The sequence below is a fragment of the Triticum aestivum genome, chromosome 2D (assembly GCF_018294505.1).
Source record: "Triticum aestivum cultivar Chinese Spring chromosome 2D, IWGSC CS RefSeq v2.1, whole genome shotgun sequence".
In the NCBI taxonomy this organism is placed as follows: Eukaryota; Viridiplantae; Streptophyta; class Magnoliopsida; order Poales; family Poaceae; genus Triticum; species Triticum aestivum.
In genome coordinates, this window is record NC_057799.1 from 586,197,715 (window position 1) to 586,209,495 (window position 11,781).

Here is an 11,781-nt window from a genome sequence, read left to right on the forward strand (position 1 = left end):
CTACCCAAGGAGCTATCAGACGTCCATGACGTATTTCACGTCTCTCAACTAAGAAAATGTGTGAGTAACCCGGAGAAGCATGTACCCCATGAAAGCATTGATGTGCAACCAGACCTCACCTACAGAGAGAGGCCAGTAAAGATTTTAGAAGAGTCTGAACGGAGGACCCGTCAGAAAACAACAAAGTTTTTCAGAGTTCAGTGGAGCAACCACACTGAGGATGAAGCCACATGGGAAAGGGAAGATTTTCTTCAGGCAGAATATCCATATCTATTTGAGGATCAGCAGAAATCTCGAGGACGAGATTTTTCCTAAGGGGGTAGGTGTTGTGACACCCAAGTTTTATTTGGATTTTCAAAAGATTTTATTTGACTTGAGGGAGGTGAATTAAAAATTATTTTCTTCAAGGGACCCTCCCTTTCAAATATTTTTCTCATAACAAGAGTTTTATTTGGATTCACCCAAGACTTGCTTTTGGTCTTGGAGGTCCTTGCCTTTTTATTTGAACTCAAGACAAAATACTTTTCACTTGAGAAAAATACCTTTTGAAAATCTCTTTGAAAATGCACTATGGCTTTTGGAATAATCCTTTACCACTTTCAACTTTTCTCTCTTGCCATGGCCTTAGTGCAAATCCACTCTCCTAAACCTTCCCTCACCTTTGGATCATGATTTGCATCAAATCCAGCAAGTTGAACCTCCCCATATGATTATTTTTCCATTCAAATCATATTCAAACAAATTTCTGTCTTCTATTCTAGCCATTGGTGATTTACAAAGGAACTCCACTTTCTGTTTGGATTTTTGCCCCCAAACCTTTTTCCCTTCCTAGTCCTTTGAACCCTCAACCAAGATCCATGAAGATCCACTGGTCTTCAGTTCAAATTTTTCAAACTACACTTGCTGCAAGTTTGGACCAGATTTGTCAAATTTGGTGAAATTCATTCAAATCTTCCTCCAAAAATTCCAAGTAAAATCAGGCAGCCTCTGGGTGCATTGAGTGGTCACCTCACCAAGTACCAGCTCCAGAAAAAAATTCTCATTGCCAAATCATTCTGTCGAACACCTGCAGTGCATTGTCAATATCAAGTTCAGTTAAGTTCAGAGAACAGTTTCAGTGCACTGTCGTTTTCTTCAGAACCCGACGTCGATCTCGCCAGTGCCGCCGTGTCGCCGTGTGCCCTGTCCCCTCCCCCTTGTCCTCTGCACCGCACGAACGTCTGGCACCTTGCGGACGTCGGCGACGAGCAGCAGAAGGTGCGCCGCCCCGTGACCGACGCCAGCGGCGGCTTTGCGGCCGCCAGAGAGAGGCGCGGCGCCGACGGCGCCACCCAGCGCCGCCCAAGCCTCCGGAGCTCGCCGCGTGGCCTTCCACTCCCCCGAACGCGCTGCCACTCTCGTCGTGAACCGCAGGGCGCGGAGCGCGCTCTCTGCCGCCGTCGTGCCCGTGCGGCCACCCCACCGTGGACCGGCGCCATTACGCCAAGACCAACCGAGATTTGCGGGGGAACGGCACCAGTAACCTCCACTGATGCTGCCTGGCCACTCAAACCTCCTGCCAATCCACTGCATCGCCGTAATTGCTCGCCGGAGATTCTCCGTTCACGGCCACCCCGTCGATCCGCCTATAAATAGAGGCCCCGAGCCTCAACTCGAACCCACACCATCCCTGCACTCCACCTAGAGCACGCCTAGCCACTGGAAGAGCCCCGAGGAGGTCTCCTTCCTCGACTCCGGCCGCCGCGGCCCGCCACGGGATCCAGCTCGATTCGCTCCCGTGCGTGCGCCTCTGCCTCCCATCTCTTGCCAGTAGCTTCACTATGCATCCCTCCTTCTGACCCGCGCTTCAATTCGAAGTTTGCAGCCCTTCACCGGAGTTCTCCACCATCACCCGAGCCGCCGCCCGCCGGAGAAAGTGTCGCCGTCGACGTGGTGCTCTCCGACGGTCGAGTCCACCACCCACCGACGCGGAAGAACACGCTGAAGCTCTTGGTACCCTCCGATCTTCCTGACTCGCCGTGGTTCGACGCCGGCGTCCACCGCAGTCTTCGGGCGCCGGCGAGCTTTTTAAACCTGACATGTGGGACCCCCTGTCAGCCTCTCTTCTGTTTCCCCACGCAAAACGTTTTCTGTTGGCGCCTTCGGGCAAATACGCTTTCCCTCTTGAGCTTGCGCATTTCCAATCGAACCGTTTTCTGGTTTCTCAGTTTAAACCCTGGAACTTTTCTGTTTCATTACAGATGGGTCCCTGGACAGAAACCTTTATAACTTTTTAATAAAAAGGAATTTTTGAGTGATTCTTTTTCTGACAGTCTTAAAATTTTGTCTAGTTTTTTATGGGATTTATTTGGAATTTTTTTGGAGAAGTTTATGTGCACGCGTTGGTTTTCACGTTAGTACCCGTTTTCGTATTGCCGTAGGTTCCGGAAGAGGTGACGGAGCCGCGAACTTCGCCGAGCTAGACTCCGACTTCTCCGAACCAGGCAAGCATGTTTGAACCTTTGATATGATAGGTGTTTTGCATGTTTGCGTGAAGGTTTGTGCGTGGCATATGAGTATCGGTGAGTTCCCCGTTGCTTGCGAGGCAACCACCCGTATGTTCCAAAGTTGCGATGATCTCTGGTGAGAGATGGCCTAATCATGTGGTGACATGAAGGGCAGCAAGGTGGTACTGTTGTAGCATACCAGCCTTGCGTCGTCCGACTACTTCCGACGTTAACGTGGACGGAGTCACGTTATCGTTCTTTTCCCCTTCCGTGCTACCACGTGTTTCTTTGCCAAGATGCGGTTTAGTAAGTTGGTAACCTCTTTCCGTGTACACACCAAACAGAGGGGCCGGGATGATGGTACCTTGGCCCAGGATTAAAGCCAGTCATCCGGTCAGGGGGCATGGGTGTTTCCGGTTGGGACCGAGAGGGGGGCACCCCCTTAGAGCGCGCGTATAGAAATTTGATCCCATGCTACGCGAGGTTGTAGCCTCCCCGTCTCAAGGTTTTTCTTGAACGTTGCCGAGGGTGATCCCTGGCTTCGGAATGTTGAATGGGTGTGTACTGGTTAGACGTGTTTCTTCCAAAACACCGTAAACGGAACTAGTCCCCGTGACTACTGAAATCCGTTGGCTGTGGTTAAGTACAAACTCTGCAGAGTCAAATTCTTCCAAGTCATTGTATCCATGATCAAGTAGTGAAATCAGTATATCCATATCTATCTGCGTGGAAAACTTGTCCCCGGTGAACAAACTCAAGTGGTAAACCCAGTTTAATTATTATTTCTGTGGATGGACTAACCTTATATTTGTCTCGTACTTGTGATAATTTATACTCTCAAGCTAATGAATTTTTGAGCTATAATATAAGCCCTTTATGTGATGTCGCTCAGACGTCTGACTGTGGCATGTTCGTCTTTTATTTTCTGTTATAAGCCCTTTATGTGATGTCGCTCAGACGTCCGACTGTGGCATGTTCGTCTTTTATTTTCTGTTATAAGCCCTTTATGTGACGTGGCTCAGACGTCCGACTGTGGCATTATTATTATTCTTGCAGTTTCCTCTCGAGGAGTCATTCAGACACTTGTTTGGCACCAGTATTATTATTCTGCAGTTTCCTCTCGAGGAGTCATTCAGACACTCGTTTGGCACCAGTATTATTATTTTGCAGTTTCCTCTCGAGGAGTCATTCAGACACTCGTTTGGCACCAGTATTATTATTCTGCAGTTTCCTCTCGAGGAGTCATTCAGACACTCGTTTGGCACCAGTATTATTATTCTGCAGTTTCCTCTCGAGGAGTCATTCAGACACTCGTTTGGCACCAGTATTACTATTCTTGCAGTTTCCTCTCGAGGAGTCTTTCAGACCCTCGTTTGGCACCCCATATTTATTATCTCTATGTGTGAACGCATTGGTTAACTTGTTTATATGCTTCATGTTTACATTTGTTATATCTTATGTCCGAACTGTCTTGCGAGTACTTTCATAGTACTCACCTGGCTTGTTGTTTTGGCCAGATGTTGACGAAGGCGATCTTTTGGATGAAGAGTTTGATAGCGCGTCCGACGCCTAGAGGAGTCCCAGTCAGTCCTGTGCGATCCCGGATATTGGTCACTTGTATTATATACGCTTCCGCCACCCGCAATAAGTCTCCTCGAGCCTCGCTTCGACGCTCGAAGAGCTGTAGTCTTCAGGAGTCATATCACTCGCTTCGCGGTGATATCTCCCCCACCGTTATTATCGTGAGTTAGTAGTTAAGCCACCCTATCCGTCGTCTTGTTTTATTGGCGTGCATGTAATAAATTGTTGGGCAGTCTCCGCTCAACCTTGTATTATATTCAGTACTCCTGGTATTTTTCTTCTGTGACCAAGATATTGTCTACCAGTGGGAAGGGATTCTTCCTTACTGGTCCGTAAAAAGGATTGGTCTCTCAATAATTATTTTATTGAAAAACCGGTCGTGACACTAATGCCCAGATGAGAATAGTTGGCTATATCAAATTTGACCTTGCGCCTTTCAACCAATTCTTCCTTGGCAGAATGCTTGGCCAGAGCAACAGGATTCCCCGATTCTTGAAAATCAGAGCTTCTTCAGTATCTGGTCCTGAAGGCTTGGTTGGGATTGGCTGTTCAGTGCCCACGGGATCAACAACTATATTATCAGCAGAGGCATCACGATGTTCTGGTGGCGGATCATCAGCATTTTCCTCCGGCTGTTGCATGGAGGCCTCAGATATCGGTGCTTGCTTCGCCGGTTCTTGAATCTTGGGGTCTTCTGTTGGTTTTTTATCTTAGCCTTTTGCTAGGCTTTGCTTTCGCACTGTAAGGGGATGCTAAAAGTCAGTATGAAGTTAGAGAGTTGAAAAGTACAGATAAAGATGGTACCCAGGGGCGGTCTTGAAAGCCGGAAGCTGAGTCCGAGATGAACCGCCAGATGAAGAGTGAGAGGTACCCTGTTAATTTGAGTCAGAAGGGTTTAGTGCTTGATGAATAAAGCCTGCTGGGGAGGGAATACATTTGAATCTTTTACCTCCTTCCAGCGCTTCCGTGGGGCTGGTGTGTTCGGTAAGCCAGAGGATAAAATTTCACCTCCACTGTGCCGAGTTGTGCGGAGAGCCTCGTGTTGCTGCGTCTTCAAAAGAAAGTTGGGATCCAAGTAAGCTAAAGGGTGAGAAAATCTTACTTTTCGGCTTGCCTGTCGAGTTTTCTGTGTTGGCAGAGCTTCTGAGCCGGAGGAAAGGATCCTCGTCATCATCTGCACGGCTGGCTTCCGCATTATCCTGATAATGATCATTGTCAATAAGATGTATAAAAAATGAGCCAAGGGAATCAAGTTCTACCTCTGAATCATCATCATCATCATCATTCTCATCTAAGTTGAATAACTCGTTGGTATTGGTTTTCTTCTTAGCCTTGCTCTTTGCCCGAGGTTGGGCCCGTCCTTGAACTCATTTTGCTGGTTTAAGTAGTAGAACTCTCTAAATAGTTCTACGGTGGGCTCCTGTTGAAGGTACACCTCACAGAATACTTGGAAATTGCAGATGTTTGAAACAGAGTTGGGCCCGACATCTTGTGGGTGGAGCTTGAAAAAATGCAGCACATCGCGAAAGAACTTTGAGCCAGGAGGGTTGAAGCCCCGGGTTAGGTGATCAGAAAAAACAACTACTTCGCCGTCCTTGGGCTCGGGACGAATTTCGTTGCCTGGAACCTGCGAGTGGATGACGTCCTTTTTGGTTAAAACACCAGCCTGAACAAATTTGTTCAAATCTTCTTCGGTGACCCGGGAAACAACCTAGTTGCAGGCGGTGATAGTTTTGGCCATGCTTGAGAAAAAGAAAAATACCGGTTTAAGATTACGCTATTAAGCCGAACAATTGATGTAAAGGAAAAATGCTATAAGCCGAAGAATGAGCTTTGAAGTACATAGATATTCATATTGGTGGCTTAAAAGGGGACTAATGGTACCTACCGGGTTAAGGATTCTGCTAGAAAGCTGGGCAGAGTTTAAAGTCAAAGTATATTATGCAGAGCCAATTTATAGGGGTGAAAGCATGGTTAAACCGGAGAAGCATTAATGAATATTATAAAGTGTACAATGGCAATTTAAACGAGACCTAGTGCATGGTGGCGGGTCATGGTTTACAGTATAAGCCGCCATGGCAGTTATGGTACTTCAAATTTGGTTAAGTGTTGGATAAATAGATTTTGCAAAGTGGAGCAATATTTGTGGATCTACAGCAGTTTGGAAAATAAAATAAAATTCTAGACCTAAAATGAAGGCAGTGAAGGAACTCATGTGTTCAGATGGATCTTGTACAGGGAAAGTATCTACTGTATTAGGAAAAGGATGCTAAAACTATTATTGTGCGTTTTTCGGTGTGATGTTCAGAATCAACTACACGATCTAGAGAAGAACATAGAAGAACAAAGAGGAACTCCGACGAACAATGGAACCCTAATGCAGATCTGTAGCACGGGGTAAACAATACATGTTGGCGCTGATGGACAGCGGAGAAGTGTTGCAATCTCTGGATGCGTTCAGGTTGATGCAGCGGCCTGGCTTCGGGCCGTGGAAGAAGTTCGACGGCGGCGGCGGAGCTCTGGTTGCGCTAGCGTCGAGAGGAAGGAGAAGAAGAAGCAGCGGCGGGGGGAAAAGTGAAAACAAGGGCCCCCTGTCCCTATTTCAAGGCAATGGATACAAGGCATGCGCGGGAATCGAGGAGGCCAAAATCGCCATATGGCTATATGGACGCCTCGGTTTTTGGGATGCTCATTAAGATAAGGATCAATTAAGATGCTCTGGGCTACGAGCGATATTAATGCGAAATGATGTCATGGAGGTTTAAGAAAATTCTGTGAGCTGACGTCATGGCGGGTTATAGCAAGGTTTATCAGACAAGTGATATAAGATTGTGACGAGTCAGGTATTGAAGATTGATGTGAACAAGTTCAAATCAACCTGGGGCCTAATGTTTGGGATATAACTACTGGGTATGAACCGCCCAGGAAGGGCCGGGTCATACCACTGGCGTTTACCAATGAAGATGGCGGATCATGCAAGCCCGTTGACGGCCCAAGACCCAAAGGTGACTTAAGGCCCAGGAGGATGAACCGCCATGTATGTATGACTTGTATTGTAAGACAAGCGTAATTAGTCACCGAGCCGGACACGTTGTGTATGAGCCGGCCGGGACTCTATGAACCGACGGGCGTCAACCTGTGTATATAAGGGGACGACCCGGCAGCGGTTTAGGGCAAGAAAACAAGAGATCGAGAACTAGGTCAAGCATATTCGCTCCCTGGTGATCGAAACCCTAGCAATACCACCTCAAACTGGATTAGGCTTTTACCTTCACCGCAAGAGGCTGAACCAGTATAAAATCTCTCTGTCCTTTGTCCCGATTAACCCCTTTAAGCGAACCTAGTTGCGATGGCTCCATGACTAAGTCCTTCCGCTAGGACATCTGCCGTGACAATTCCACGACAGGTTATCCTCAGGTATAACAAGCAATTCATATCTAGGAGAGCTAGGTCTAATGGGCGTTTCAAAGTTTTCAGTTTCAATAATTTCACTAGTTTCAGAAATATCATCAGTTTCAGCATTCTTGATATCCTTAGCTCTAGCAAGTTGTTCATCAAGAAATTCACCCGGTGGCACAATATTATCAAGCAAAGTAGTAGTATCATCATAAGCATCATGCATAGCAGAAGTAGCATTATCAATTACTTGCGACATATCAGAATCAATAGAAGGTGTAGGTGTCACAAGCTTACTTAAAACAAAAGGTGAATCAAGTGCAGAGTTAGATGGCAGTTCCTTACCTCCCCTCATCCTAGAGGGAAAAATCTTGGTTTTGGTATCTTTCAGATTCTTCATAGTGATCAACAAATATAAATCCGAAGTAACTCGGCAAATAGAGCTATGCTCCCTGGCAACGGCGCTAGAAAAAGGTCTTGATAACCAACAAGTATAGGGGATCGCAACAGTTTTCAAGGGTAGAGTGTTCAACCCAAATTTATTGATTCGACACAAGGGGAGCCAAAGAATATTCACGAGTATTAGCAGTTGAGTTGTCAATTCAACCACACCTGAAAGACTTAATATCTGCAGCAAAGTATTTAGTAGCAAAGTAGTATGGAAGTAACAGTAACGGTGGCAAAAGTAACAGTGGCAGTTTTGTAGTGATTATAATAGCAGTTGCAGCGAAAGTAACTTAGCAAAGATCAATATGTGAAAAGCTCGTAGGCATTGGATCGGCAATGATAATTGTGTTGGATAATATTCATCATGTAGCAGTCATAACCTAGGGTGACACAAAACTAGCTCCAATTCATCAATCTAATGTAGGCATGTATTCTGTATATAGTCATACATGCTTATGGAAAGGAACTTGCATGACATCTTTTGTCCTACCCTCCCGTGGCAGCGGGGTCCTAATGGAAACTAAGGGATATTAAGGCCTCCTTTTAATAGAGAACCGGACCAAAGCATTAGCACTTAGTGAATACATGAACTCCTCAAACTACGAGAATCACCAGAAAGAATCCCAATTATTGTCACCTTTGGTATGCGGATCATAACTCGTAATAGGTGTCTACAACTTGCAAGATAGGATCAAGAACACACATATATTCATGAAAACATAATAGGTTCAGATCTGAAATCATGACACTCGGGCCCTAGTGACAAGCATTAAGCATAGCAAAGTCATAGCAACATCAATCCCAGAACATAGTGGATACGTGATAAATCTCATCCAACCCATCATCGTCCAGCAAGCCTACGATGGACTTACTCACGCACGGCGGTGAGCACCATGAAATTGGTGATGGAGGAAGGTTGGTGATGATGATGATGATGATGATGGAGACGAATCCCCTCTCCGGAGCCCCGAACGGACTCCAGATCAACCCTCCCGATGAAGAACAGGAGGCGGCGGCTCCGTATCATAGAACGCGATCAATCCTTCTCTCTGATTTTTTTTCTCCCTGAATAGGTACTTATAGAGTTGGAGTTAGGGTGGGAGGAGGTCCAGGGGGGCCACAAGCCTGCAGGTCGCGCCCCCAGGGCTTGTGGCCTCTGGGTGGCCCCCCTTTGGTTACTTCTTGCGCTAGTATTTTTATATATTCCACAAAAATTCTTTGTAATTTTTTAGGTCAATCTGAGAACTTTTGATTTCTGCACAAAAATAACACCATGGCAACTCTGCTGAAAACAGCGTCGGTCCGGGTTAGCTCCATTCAAATCATGCAAATTATAGTCCAAAACAAGGGCAAAAGAGTTTGGAAAAGTAGATACGATGGAGACGTATCACATGACTCCAGGGAGGTACTGGTGATGACCTTCTTGAAGAGCTCATGCTTGGAGGAGCTTGATGAAGACATACCGATCTAGATACAGAAATCCTGTAAGAAAATAGCTCGAAACAAAAACAAGAGAAAAACTTGCAATACGGCAGTGTCAAAACAACAAGGAGTATATAAAATGTACTTTTATCTTGCAGGACAAGTATTCGAGAAGAAAATGGAGTCGGGAAAGTGCACGTGGGCCCCACAAGCCAGGGTGGCGCGCCCCTAGGGCTTGTGGGCCCCATAGGCACTTCCTTCATTGATACTTGTTTTTCTAATTTTTAGAAACTCATGAAAAAAAATTATGGAACTTTTGGAGTCAGTTTTGCTTACCGTATCACGTACCTATTCCTTTTCGGGATTCTAGAGTATTCCGGAAGGTCTCATTTAGGTACTCCTCCGGTGTAATTACTCAAATAATGTCTGAATCAATGTTAATGGGGTTACCTACAATATAATGTTTAAGTCTTTGCCCATTAACCACCTTCGGATTATCTCCTTCGACATTATTGATCCTGCTGGCTCCGGAATGGTAGACTTCTTCAATGATATAAGGTCCTTCCTATTTGGAAAGAAGTTTGCCCGTAAAATATATGAAACATGACTTGTACAAAAGAACTTTGTCACCAATATTAAATTCTTTCAAATTCTTTTATCATGCCATCTTCTAATTTTTTTCTTTAAATAGTTTAGCATTATCATAAGCTTCGGTTCTCCACTCATCTAGAGAACTTATGTCAAATAACCTATTCTCACCAGCTAGTTTAAAACCATAATTAAGTTCTTTAACAACCCAATAAGCTTTATGTTCTAACTCAAGAGGTATCTGACAACCTTTCCATAAACCATTTTATAAGGGGACATACCGATACGATTTTAGCAAGTTCTATATGTCCAAAGTGCATCATCAAGTTTTTTAGACCAATTCTTCATAGATCTATTAATAGTCTTTTGTAGGATTAATTTTGTTTTCCTATTACTCAATTCCACTTGCCCACTAGACTAAGGATGACAAGGTGATGCCACTCAATGGTTTACATCATATTTAGCTAAAAAAATCCTGAAAACACCACGAATAAAATGTCGACCACCACCAGTCATTAAATAACTAGGGACTTCAAACCTCGAGAAGATAACCTCTTTACGTATTTTAATAGAAGTCTTATGATCGGCACTACTAGTTGTAGTAGCTTCTACCCACTTAGTAACATAATCAACAACAACTAGTATATGAGTGTACCGATGCGAGGAAGGAAAAGGTCCCGTGTAATAAAAAAACCAGACATCAAATGGTTTAGTAACAAGCAAATAATTCATAGGCATTTCCTGTCTCCTACTAATGTTTTGAACTCTTTGGCATTCATCACCAAAAAGGACAAACTCGCATGCATCTTTGAAAAGAGTAGGTCAAATAAAACCCAAATTGCAATATCTTATCCTTCGGATGCACCGGAGTGACACTTCCTCAAGATTTGTTCCTGCTCATGCTCAGGTATACAACGTCTAATATACCATCTACTCCTTTATAAAGTTATGGGTTATCTCAGAAGTAATGTTTCAAGTCAAAGAATAATTATTTTTGTTGGTATGTATAGTTAGGTGGTATATATTTAGCAACAATGTAGTTAACATAATCAGCATGCCAAGGTTACCACGAGAAGAAGCATTAATAACAGCTAATTGTTAATCAGAAAAAGTATCATTGATAGATAGTGGGTCATCAAGAATATTTTTCACCCTAAACAAATGATCTCCTCTAGGATTTTCAGCTCCCTTTCTATCAACAATTACCAAATCAAACACTTGTAATAAAAAAACCCGCCTAATTAACCTAGGGTTATCATCTTTATTAACTACTCCCTTCGTTCCTTTATGTAAGGTGTATTATTTTTGGCACGGTGACCAAGGCACATAATTATAGACATGGTAGGACAAAATTACCCTCGGCAAATTTGTTGATTAGTGGCAAGTAATTCAGTTAGTCTAGGAAAGTAAGAGATACATGCAATCGACAGAGATATACTTTCCTTCTTTTGCTACAATGAAAGATACAAACAATCAGGAGAGAGATACTTTCCTTTTCTCTAGAGGGCTAACAAGGGAATTATGAGGAATTAGAAGAAATACACCTTACATTCTGAAATTTTATCAAAAAACAAATACACCTTTATATGAGGGAGTATAAGAGTGTTTAGATCACTACTTTAGTGATCTAAACACTCTTATATTAGTTTACGGAGGGAGTACACGACAATAGGCATATGTGCTTCAAAGTGGCAGGCATCGCTGGCATGGAATGTTGAGATGGTGATACCCGAGAATTTGAGTGAATGTAGATTTTGCTTTTGTTTGCTGAAAGAGTTTGCAATCTGTAATGTGAGGATAGCACCTGAGAATGAATGCTTTTTCAGCACCTGCTGCACCACCCAGACTGAAGCCGTTGCAA